This window comes from Rhinolophus ferrumequinum, chromosome 12 (assembly GCF_004115265.2).
Source record: "Rhinolophus ferrumequinum isolate MPI-CBG mRhiFer1 chromosome 12, mRhiFer1_v1.p, whole genome shotgun sequence".
Lineage (NCBI taxonomy): Eukaryota > Metazoa > Chordata > Mammalia > Chiroptera > Rhinolophidae > Rhinolophus > Rhinolophus ferrumequinum.
Genome location: NC_046295.1, coordinates 23,292,265 through 23,304,146, shown reverse-complemented (window position 1 = coordinate 23,304,146; position 11,882 = coordinate 23,292,265). Strand labels below are relative to the sequence as shown.

At 40.2% G+C, this 11,882-nt stretch overlaps 1 non-coding gene across 1 annotated transcript; it reads left to right on the top strand.

The window, feature by feature from the left end:
- Nucleotides 1–360: 360 nt before the first annotated feature.
- On the top strand, nucleotides 361–434 carry TRNAK-CUU (transfer RNA lysine (anticodon CUU)). Its single transcript has one exon. It is a non-coding gene; the product is annotated as a tRNA-Lys (tRNA).
- The last annotated feature ends 11,448 nt before the right edge of the window (nucleotides 435–11,882 follow it).

Sequence of the window (11,882 nt, the reverse complement as noted above, 5' to 3'; positions counted from 1 at the left end):
AATGTCATTGTCAAGTGGATTAAATATTGCTCTTCTCTCATTAGATTTCTAAACATTAAAATGACTTTTTTTCTTAGTACAAAAGCAATATTTTGCATTAAAGAAAAATCTGAAAAGTCAGATAAGCAAAAAGAAGAGAAAAATTACCCCTGAGGTAATTGGACTTCCTGCTAATAGGTCAGTTGGGACTTGAGTGATTAAATTTAAAATAGAGAGAAACATCTAGCAATAACTACTTTTAACCTCACAGTATATATCAGTGATTAGCAAATTTTTCATATTTGCAAAATCTTTTTTTCAAATGAATCTCATGTAAGATATTAGTACGTAAAATAGAGGTTTTTTTTTTAAAAAAAGGGCGGCTGGTTAGCTCAGTTGGTTAGAGCGTGGTGCTCTTAACAACAAGGTTGCTGGTTCGATCCCCACATGGGCCACTGTGAGCTGCGCCCTCCACAACTAGATTGAAACAACTACTTGACTTGGAGCTGACGGGTCTTGGAAAAAGACACTTAAATAAAAAAGAAGTTTAAAAAATAAAAGGTGGTGGAGGCCTGAAAGCCCAAGGGTTTGGCCCTCAACCCCAAAATTGAGTCCTGAAGCATCTCTTGGCACCTTAGAGTTCTTTACAGCAAAGTTTAAAATCCATCAGACTTTATCATTCCAGATCTTTTCCCAATGAAAATAATGAAATAATAAAAATTAATATTTATATGTATCAATTTATAAAAAGAGGATCATCAAAAGAATACATTTTATAATCTATTTTCATTTCACAATATTATAAATCATGAACAGCTTTCCCATATCAAGATATCGCCTTCTATAGCATCATTTTAAACAGCTGTACAGTATTCCATTGGTTTGATTTATTATATTTATTTAACCAATGTCCAGGTATTAGACATGCCATTTCTTCCCAGTTTTTCCCTATTTTTAAACAACACACTGACTGACATTCTTGTAAATAGTTAAGTATGTATGTGCATTCTGAATTATTTCTTGAAGGTTCACATTTTAACATGCTTTTTACAGTATGGCAGCCTTTTTAGGGCACGCACATCTACAAGCATTGCTCTGATGGACCTGTAAGTGGGACGTGGGGTGGCGTCCCTGCTCCTGGAGGGCACGGACTGATGACACAGGGATAGAGAAGTGTTGCTGACCATCATAGACAAGAAATGTTTGCCAAGAAACACTGAGGATAAAGGTCCACCAGTGAGTGTGTGCCTGAAACGTGCCAGAAATCTAGTCCTGGCTCACATGTCAGGGCAGCGAGGAGTCCCAAGACCAGTTTTGCCATAAGAGACATCCAAATGAGCGTTCATCTTTCTAGAAATTTGCAATTTGTGGCATACAGTGGACACCTAATATATGTTCAATGAGTATTAGTCAAAGTGTTTGTATTAGGAGATAATATACCATTTCTTATAATATTATCACTGCTCCACATATACTTTCTCTTAGAACCTGATTTGGTTTTTTTTTTTTATTAGTTACAGGTATACAAAACAATATAGTGATTAGACATTTATATACCTTACAAAGTGATAACCCCAATAAGTGTATTACCCATCTGACATGTATATTACAAGGCTATGGTAATCAAAACAGCATGGCACTGGCATAAACACAGACACATAAATCAATGGAACAGAATAGAGAGCCCAGAAATAAATCCATGCCTACATGGCCATTTAATCTACGACAATGGAAGCAAGAATTTACATTGGGGGAAAGACAGTCTATTTAATAAATGGTGCTGGGGAAACTGGACAGATACATGCAAAAAAAAAATGAAACTGGACCACCTTCTTATGCCACATACAACAATAAACTCAAAATGGATTAAAGACTTTTAAATGTAAGACCCCAAACCATAAAACTCCTAGAAGAAAATACAGGAACTAAACTTGCAGACATTACCCTTAGTAATATTTTACTGATATATCTCCCCGGGCAAGGGAAACCAAAGAAAAAAATAAACAAATGGAACTACACCAAGCTAAAAGTTTTTTTCACAAGAAAGGAAACCATTAATGAAATGAAAAGACATCCTACTGAATGGAAGAAGATATTTGCCAATGATACATCTGATAAGGGGTTAATATCCATACTTTATTTAAAAAAAAAAAACACCCATACAACTCAACACCAAAAAAAACAAACAATCCAGTTAAAAAATGGGCAGAGGACCTGAATAGACGTTTCTCCAAAGAGGCCAATAGACATATGAAAAGATGCTCAATGTCACTAATCATCAGAGAAATCCAAATAAAAACCACCCCACTCCTGTCAGAATGACTGTCAACAATAAATCAACAAACAAGTGTTGGAGAGGCTGTGGAGAAAAGAGAACACTGTGCAATGTTGGTGGGGATGCAAATTGGTACAGCCACTATGGAGAACAGTATTGAGGTTCCTCAAAAAATTAAAACTAGAACTACCTTATGACCCAGCAATTCAACTCTTAGGTATCTATCCAGAGAAATCCAAAACACTAATTTGAAAAAATATATGCACCCCTATGTTTATTGTAGTGTTATTCACAATAGCTAAGACACGGAAACAACTGAAATGCCCATCCATAAATGACTGGATATAGAAATTGTGCTGCATTTATACAATGGACTATTATTCTGCCATAAAAAAACGAAATCTTGCCATTTGCAACAATATGGATCTAGAGGATATGATGTTAAGTGAAATAAGTCCGATTGTGAAAGACAAATACCGTATGATTTCAATTATATATGGAATCTAAAGAACAGAATAAACAAACAAACAAAACAGAAATAGACTCAGAGAAACAGAGAAAAAAAACTGATGGCTGCAAGATGAGAAGGGGGTTGGGGGATGGGGGAGAAAGTGAAGGGATTAGAAAGTACACACTGGTAGTCGCAAAATAGTCACGGGGATGTGAAATACAGGATGGGGGACATAATCAATAATGTTGTAAAGATTATGCAGGGTGTCAGATGGGTAGTAGATTTATCGGAGGGATCATTCCATAGATTATATAAATGCCTAACCACTGTGCTGTACACCTGAAACTAATATAAAATAATACTGAATGTCAACTACAATTAAATAGATATGTACCATTGTTTTTACTTTTCTCCCTAGTTAGATCTGTCAGCTTTTAATGAAGAATGAGGGGGTTGTGTAAATTAGCTATGACTCATCAGGGACAAGAGTAAGGAACAACTTCTTCCTGCTCTTCTTCAGGTGAGTGCTTAGCCCAGTGCTCAGCCAGTCGTCTCATCACCATGGTAACACGGTCCCTCCTTCCCAGTCTCAGGAGCTCTCTCTGCCTCAGCTGATGGAAGGGCACCACCATATTTGCATCAGAAACCAAATAATACTTTCCATTTACAACCTCAATGACTAATTCATGCACAGGACCTGGGGGCACAGGAATCACTGGCAGTGGCTGTGATAGAAATGAGCAGAATTTGCCCAATGTTTATAACATTCATGTGTAGCATCATTTCACCCGTTAGTAGCATGGGAAATCCATGACTCAGAAGTCAGGAAGCTCATATATGAGCAGGGGTTAGTACCAAGTCAGAGAATTCCCTTTTCTCTGAAGAGCTGGAGCTTTTTGCAGCAAGCCTCCCAGGTTTTGAGGACTGCTCCCTGCTGAGGCTCTTCGGAACCTGGCCCTACACTGTCTCTGTGCTTGTTCAGTCTCTCTCTTTCTGTCTGTCTCTGTCTCTCTCTCTCTCTGTCTCTCTCTGTCTCTCTCTGTCTCTGTCTCTCTCTCTCTCTGTGTCTGTCTCTCTCTTTCAATCTCTTCTCTCGCATTCATTCTCGTTTGTTTGCAGCAGTTTCCTTCCAGGTTGACTTGGAGTGACTGCTTGCTGGAATGATTCATCTGTGCTGCTGGAGAGCTTGGTGCCCGGATATCTACGCCCCCCCCCCAACCACATTGCCCCTCCCTCCCAACTTATCACTGGTGGTGGGCACCTCAGAACCTGGAAAGGGGACCTGCTTATTCCTCAATCCCAGCACGTGTTTTCACAGGCTATCTTGCCCCTTGTCTTTCTCCTATTCTCTACTCCCACACTTCCTTTCTCATTTCTCTCTCTCTTGCTTTTCCTTTGCTGCTCTTCTCTCCAGCCTAAGCCTTACTTAGTGCCCTCACGAGGCAGCCACACATGTTTTACCCCACTGGAGACACTCAGGGCTATGGCAGCCAGCCAGCCACCAACTCCATGTCATATACACAAGCCATAGAATCAACTCTGGCAACTAGATATCCATAGTCAAATGATGTACATTCTTCCCAGACAGAAGCCATAGGTTACAGAGTCATACTAGTCTGTAGCTACGAATGAAGTCACATTAACTTCAATACCTTGTTTGGCTAGATCATTCATATACCCATTTTCCCCTTCTTCTTTCCCAAGCAAAACCGAAGTTTAGTAAGTGTAGCGTGAGTCCGGTTATAAAAAAAACCCACAACACTATTTCCCACGTCTTCACAAAGGATGACCTGTGAGGTGTGAGGTGTGCATGGTCGTGGGTTGGGCCTTCACGGAAAGCCCATTAACGAGTTCTGATCATACTCTCGCCTTTTCCTCTTTGCTATGAGCTGAATTGTGTCCCCCTCCAAAATTCATATGGTGAAGCCCTAATGCCTAGAGTGTGACAGCATTTGGACATAAGGCCTTTAAAGCAATAAATAAGTACAAATTAGGTTGGGCCCTAACCCACTATGACTGGTGTCTTTATAAGAAGAAGAAAATAGGACACAGAAAAGAAGGGACAAAATGAAAGACCATGTGAGAACACAAGGAAAAGGCGGCTGTCTACAGGCCAAGGGGTGAGGCCTCAGAAGAAACTAACCCTGCCACTACCCTGATCTCCAACTTCTAGACTCCAGAACTGTGAGAAAATAAATTTCTTTTGTTTAAGCCAACCAGTCTGCGGTACTTTGTTATGGCAGCCCTTGTAAACTAGTGTACCCTTCTTCCATCTTCCCTCAAAGAGGATGTGATAGAAGGAGCTGCAATAGTCATCGCGAAACCATGAAAATCACTGTGCTCCCGTGAAGGATGTGGAACAGGAAGTTAGAACACACCCAGGACATGGACGACACTAGGAACATGCTGGCCTATGTTGTTTCAGTCTATGTCATTTCAGGTCTCTGTATTAGCAGCCAAATGCAATTCCTAAGAAATATGCCTGGGGATGGGGGATGGGAGATGAGGGTAAGGGGGATCAAATATATGGTGACGGAAGGAGAACTGACTCTGGGTGGTGAACACACCATTAATAAATATAATTAATAAATATAAATCCCATTGGATTTATAGATGATGTAATACAGAATTGTACACCTGAAATCTGAAATTTACTAACAATTGTCACCCCAATAAATTTAAAAAAAAAAGAAAAAAGAAATATGCCTGGTTCTGATTTTGCATGGCTTACTCAGACAGAATCTCTAACCTTCCTTGCAAACTCCTCCCTCCACCTCTTCTCTGATTTTCTGGGAGTCCTCAAAGGGAACACTCACAGGCAGCATGCTGCTGGCTCCAAGTTCTTCGTCTCCTCTGTCCTCCACTTGTGAACAGACCCTGCCTGGTGTGTCACTTAAAGGATCTCCCCTATTGCCACTGCTAATGCCATCTTTGGGAGATCTCCAAAGCCAACCCCAAATACGCTCTCTCCCAAATCTAACTCCGGTGCCCGAGCAGGCTGGCCTCTGCCCCCACTTGGTGCCATCATCTGCCACCAGGCCCTGAAGCACCAGGGCCTCCCAACCCTGAAGTCGCTCAGTAGATCAGCTCTTCCAGCTTCCAGCTTAACCCAGTGCAGAGAGCTGGGCAAGAGCACACACTACACTACACCATCCTCTCTGGTCTTGTGTTCTGCTCTTCAATAACTTCAACTACAAAGTCGAGTCATATTTATTCACTTTCTACTTTCCTTAAATGTTTGCACCAGCAAAAACATTCATGGAAATCAATTGCACTTAAGTCAAAATTATCCCCCAAGCCCTCTTAAATTCCCAATTCTGGGAGTTCTACTTTAATATTCAGGAGAGCGCCCCATTGTGAAAAGATCAGACGAAGTTGCCATTGAGCTAGTACTGCTAATTAATGTAGTAACTCTAGTGGAAAGGCTATACCTGTGAGAGCCTGTAAAGGTTTTGGAGCAATCTCACAGCTTACACTGTCCTCTGATTCTCAGAAGTGATTATATCAGAGCAAGGGTAGAAAGCATTAAGAGATTTCCCAGCCAGTTCACCTTCCTCTCTTTGATTTTGCATAATCACCTCACTGATCTAATTATTTTGCAGCGGGATTCTTTTCATCTGGAAAAAAAAAAACACCTCTTTTCCAGGCTGGAGGGAAACATATACAGTGTAAGTTTCGTGGTGGCTCTCCCGTGGAGGAGGAAGTTTGAATTGTTATTTCTTCTTTATACTTTCCTGTAATTTCCAAAGTTTCTATAATGAGACTGTATAGGTGTTGTAAATAGAAAAAGATGCTGTTTTCAAAAGAAGAGGAAAAATCTGTTTTCCTTTCAGATTTTTCTTTATAAAAACCCAATTCAAACTAGGAGACATTTCTATTGTTTCCTTCCTGGATGGAAAAATGGATGTGCCAGCAGCTTGCATCTTTTCACACCACCAAGATGATGATAAGATTCTAAACTTCTTAGTGCAAAAAAGTTTTTTGCCACATTTTGTGCCCCTGTTAATTGGATTTTCAGAGAATGTGAACATAATCTAAATAATCTAAATCATATAACTAAAAATAAAAATTCTAAGACCAGAAGAAACAGTTGGCAACTATAGTAAGAAAGTAACTCAGAAAGTAGCTCTTACACCGTATCCTGAGAAGCTGAGCACAGGAGAACATGAGACAGACTGTGCTTTTGTAAGACTGCTGAGGCAGTCATGTTTTATTACAAGAGAATTTCTGAACTCAAAAGAAGAAATGTGCGGAAAGCCAGCTGTCTACACACTGCACACCATTCTTAACAACTGATGGGAAATAGCATTTGACTTTACTTGGGATCATTTTAGAAACATTGTCTAATCTTCCTTCAGTTTCTTCTTCTGTCAAGCAGGGGTGGAAATACCAATAGAGGTGTTATGAGAATTAAATGAGATACTCATCCATTCATTCAATTAGCAGTAATTTAATTTTAATATGAATAATTGAGGAGTTGATTAAATAGTTTAAATATTTCCTTGCCCTTTTGCTTCTCATTTTTACCTCTTACTGTCTGATTTTGTCAACTTCAATCCCTTCAGCTCCTCCATCTATGTTTGCAGATAAGGGGATAGTAGCAGGAAAACCAGTCAGTTTTGCTTCTACTGCACCACCTTCATATTAGGGAGGGCTGTTGAACAAATAAGGACCTTTATGGACCAGATCTTGGTTTAATTTATCTACGCTCTCCTAGTCTTTTCACCCTGAAATTCTTTTTATGCAATGCCTTGACCCAGGATATCTGTTGGGGAAAACCACAAGGTCTTGCTAAAGAGGCAGCTCCACTAACTGGACCCCAGAGATGGAACAGATCTCCATCTCACTGCCACTTGCCTGCTCCAGGGGCTGAATTAAAAGCGACTGGTCTGCCTTTGGCTCCTCCAGGCCAGGATTCACCTCGGCCTCCAGCCCAGGGCTAAGTCTGATAATAAAGATGACAACCAGCAGCTACTGATCACCTATAATGTATCTATATCCTATTTATTTCTTTCTTAAGACCTAATCTACTTGGCTGAATCATATGAAATTGCCATTTCTGTAAACCAAAAATGGTTGAATATTAGCTCTTTCATATGGTTCAACCTAATATTTTTCATTATTACTGTGGCCATTTTATAGATGAGGAAACTTATTTCCTGAAACAGCCCTGGATGCATCCACTCTGGCCTTCTAAGCCATTTGAAGGGAAGAGCCCCGCCTGGTAGACACCATCGGATAAGGAGAGAGCCTATCCAGTCAGCTCTTGTTCTCACCACTCTAACCCTAATCACTGGCCGTTTGTCCTGCTCCTTCCTGCACGCTGCTGGCTTCACAACTTCATCGAAACCTGGAGATGTTACCCTTGAATCAACCATTTCAGTCTGTACAAAGAACGGCTTCAAAGCATTCTCGTTTGCCTCTCAAAGTATTTTTGGTTGGGCCAAGCAATTACTGGTGAAATAAAGAAATAATTTTGATCGAGTTTATTACAGTCATATTGCCCTTATCTAGAAAAAGAAGAATTGGATGGATATAGTGCATGTGTTCATGTATCAGGATTTGCCTAATTCACAAACGTATGTATCTATCTGTGTATATTTTGAGGGGTTCTCATGGCTACCTGCTTCATGAACAAAGCATGACTGTTCTATTACTTGTCAAGACAAGTGTAAGTTTGGAAATCTATGTCAAAGCCCATTGTTCTCCTCTCTGAACTTTTACAGTAACTATTAGACATCTATTCATTTGTTTATGCAACAAACATTTATTGAGCACTGTGACTTTATGTGTCAACTTGGTGAGACTATGGTGCCCAACTGTTTGGTCAGAGACTAGTGTAGATGTTACTGTGAAGGTGTTTGTGGATACAATTTACATTTATAATCAGTTGCCTTTAAGTAAAGCAGATTGCCTTGATAAAGCCTCATCTAAATAGCTGAGGGCCATAAGAGCAAAGACTTGAGATTCGCCAAAGTAGCAATTCTGCCTCAAGATTCCAACATTAAAAATCCCTGAGTTTCCAGACTGGTGGCCTGCCCTGTGGATATTGAACACAACAACACAAAAGAAACTACTACCTGAATTTCCAGCCTACCAATTTCAGACCTGCCAGCCCCAACAATCATGTGAGCCAATTCTTTCCAATCTATCTACCTATCTATCTACCTATCTATCTATCTATCTATCTATCTATCTATCTATCTATCCTATTGATTCTGTTCCTAGGGAAAGCCCTGATTATATAAGTACCTACTGTGTGCTAGGCACTGTGCTAATCGATGAGGACCCAGATAAACCCATTGCTGAGATGGCCTCTCTTCATTGCAGAGGAAACATTTTAAGAGAGAAATAAAACAACTCAAGATAAAGGCTATTAGAGTGAGAACAATGTGCTGCGTGAATCAAAAAGGAGGTGACTAATTCTGCGTGGGGGAACTGAAGGAGTTATCCTTGCAGCGGTGATATTTGATCTGGTCTCAGAGTATGACTAGGCATTCCCATGGCTGTTAGGAGAAGAGGAGGTGTTATCCAGGGAAAGGCATTATAGAAACCACTCACTAAGCCTAGGGTCCTTGGGACCCAAGGTCGTATCCTGAAGCCCAAACACTGAGGTGCACATTATGAAGTGCTGTGAGACTAGGATGAAGAAAGAAGATCGAGACCAAGTGGTGGAGGTGGTATTGAAGCTGAGATGTCGAGTGTTGAACAATTCTTAGCCAACTTTGGTAGTGAAGTTCATAATTTAGTGCCAGCTGGGGCTTTAAGACAAAAGGCAAAATCAACATTTCAACATACGAGAAAACTTCACTTCGTAGATAGAAATGAAGTAGTCAAGAGAATGTAGTCCTTCATTCAACAAGCATTGAGTGAGTACTTATCCTAAACCAGACAACGTTGTAGGAGCTAGAATACAACCAGGTATAAGATAACGTCTTTAGGCTATATAATATAGGGGGGAGGCAGAGAGGAATTCCGTGTTCCCAGCACACCCCAATCTAGAATTGAATCAAGTGGCTATTACATTTACAATGCAACCATCTCCTTGCAAAGTCTCCCAGTTATTTCCAGGACCCCGTGGCATCTATCATTACCCTCATGTTCGACTCTGCTCCCTTCGAACATGTCTGCTGTTGAGGTCTCTGCTGTCAGGGAATCTGCTGCAGGCCACTTCCATTGCACCACCCCACCTCTTCGAGGTTCGTATCTCCAACCTCTACGTTCCAGACGGTGGTTTCACAGATGTATACTGTAAAAAAAAAAAATCATTAAGCTGTTTGTATTTGTTTTCTATGGCAGCTATAAAAAAAAAAATCACCACGAACAGAAGGAAACTAGACTTAGGGTGGGGAGCACACAATAGAACACACAGATGTTGAATTATAATGTTGTATATCTGAGAATTATATAATGTTATTTACCAATGTCACCCCAATACATTTAGGAAAACAACAACAACAAACAAAAAATATCACATACAGCAGGTTATTAAGAACTAGAATGACGGACAATAAGTATTGGCAAGGATACGAGAAATGGGAATGGCAACAGTGTTGGTTAGGATGTGGTGATTCAGCACACGCTACTCCCAAAATGTGGCACCTTGGCATACCGAATATCTTAAGCTGAAGGAATCTGAGAAACTGGCCAAAGCAGGAAGATCACTCTGACCTCCCGCTTTCACCTTTTTTCCCTGAAAGAAGGCACAAAACTCCTATGTGACAGGTCCCCCTCCCTGTACCAGCAGGAAGGAAGACATTCTTACCACCAGAGACATGGAATTTGGAGCTGGGAAACCTGTACACACCGTGCTACACCTACCCTTAATCTGACTAGTCACTTCTTCACCATTTACTACTCCTAGACCTACCCTGTTTAGCTTCTCAATTCTTCACAAATTTCTTCTTTCTTTGTCTAAAAGGTATAAAGCTTCCTACTCTGGTCACTTCTTCAGGTCTTCATTCCCTTGTGAAGGCTCCCGTGCACGTGCAAAAATTCAATAAAATTTGTGTGTTTTTTTCCTATTAATCTGTCTTTGCCACTTTATTTTTCAGACTCAGCCAGGGACCCTAAGAAGGTCATGGAAAATTTTTTCCTCCCCTACAGCAGGTGACTCCTCTGACCACTATTGTGGGGGGAGGAAACAATATGGCAGTAATTAATTAAATTTTAAAAATATATTCTCTAAGTCTCAGCAATCACACTCCTTGTATTGTACACTATACCAGAGACACTCTCATACAGGTAAATATGAGGCCACATATACAAACATATTCATTGCAATGTTTATGTGGTAAGAGGGGAATTTAAAATCCTACACCTAAAGTGAAAACAACTCTATGCAGCAGTTAAATACAACATGCTAGATATACAGTAACACAGATGTTTTAAAACTTAGTGCTAAGTTTTTAAAAGTTAGAAAAAAAATGTCCCTGGCAAAACACCATTTATGTGAATTAAAAAACATGCACACAAAAACACCACATAAGAACATATTCAAGCTCAAAGATACATGTTGATACATTTGAATGACTGCTGATTGGAGGAAGAAGGAAATGGGAGTGGAGAATTCATCAATCAAAGGTGGTCTTTCAAAAATGAAGTCCGAGTTCTCAGTTGCAAACAGCAAAAACCAACTCTGGTTGATTTAAACATAAGAGAGAAAAAAATTTAAGACTATTTCACCTGGAAGGCCCAGAGGTTATGCGATCCTAATCACAACCACAAATGTCATCACAGAAGTGGCTGGGTGGGGCCACCCCAGTTGCTGGTGGACCACACGTACTGCCTGAATGAGAAGAAGCTCAGTGCTGTGGCCACGTTCTCCGCTATCAGACAGAAAGAAGTCTGTTGTCCTTGATCCTCTGTATCACTAACTATGGATTCAAAGTCTGGAGTACAGTGGACCTCGGTTTTCGAACATGATCCATTCCAGAAGACCGTTCGAGTCCTGAAACATTAGAAAACCGAGGCACGGTTTCCCCATAGAAAGTTATGCAAAATGGATTAATCCATTCCAGACCTTTAAAATCAACCCCTAAAACTGCAAATTCAGCATGAATTTTACTATCTAATGATACCATAGGTCCATAAAATTTATAGTGTTCGTAAACCGAAATGTTCATCAATGGAGACATTCGAAAACTGAGGTACCACTGTAGATGTATCAGAATGCCT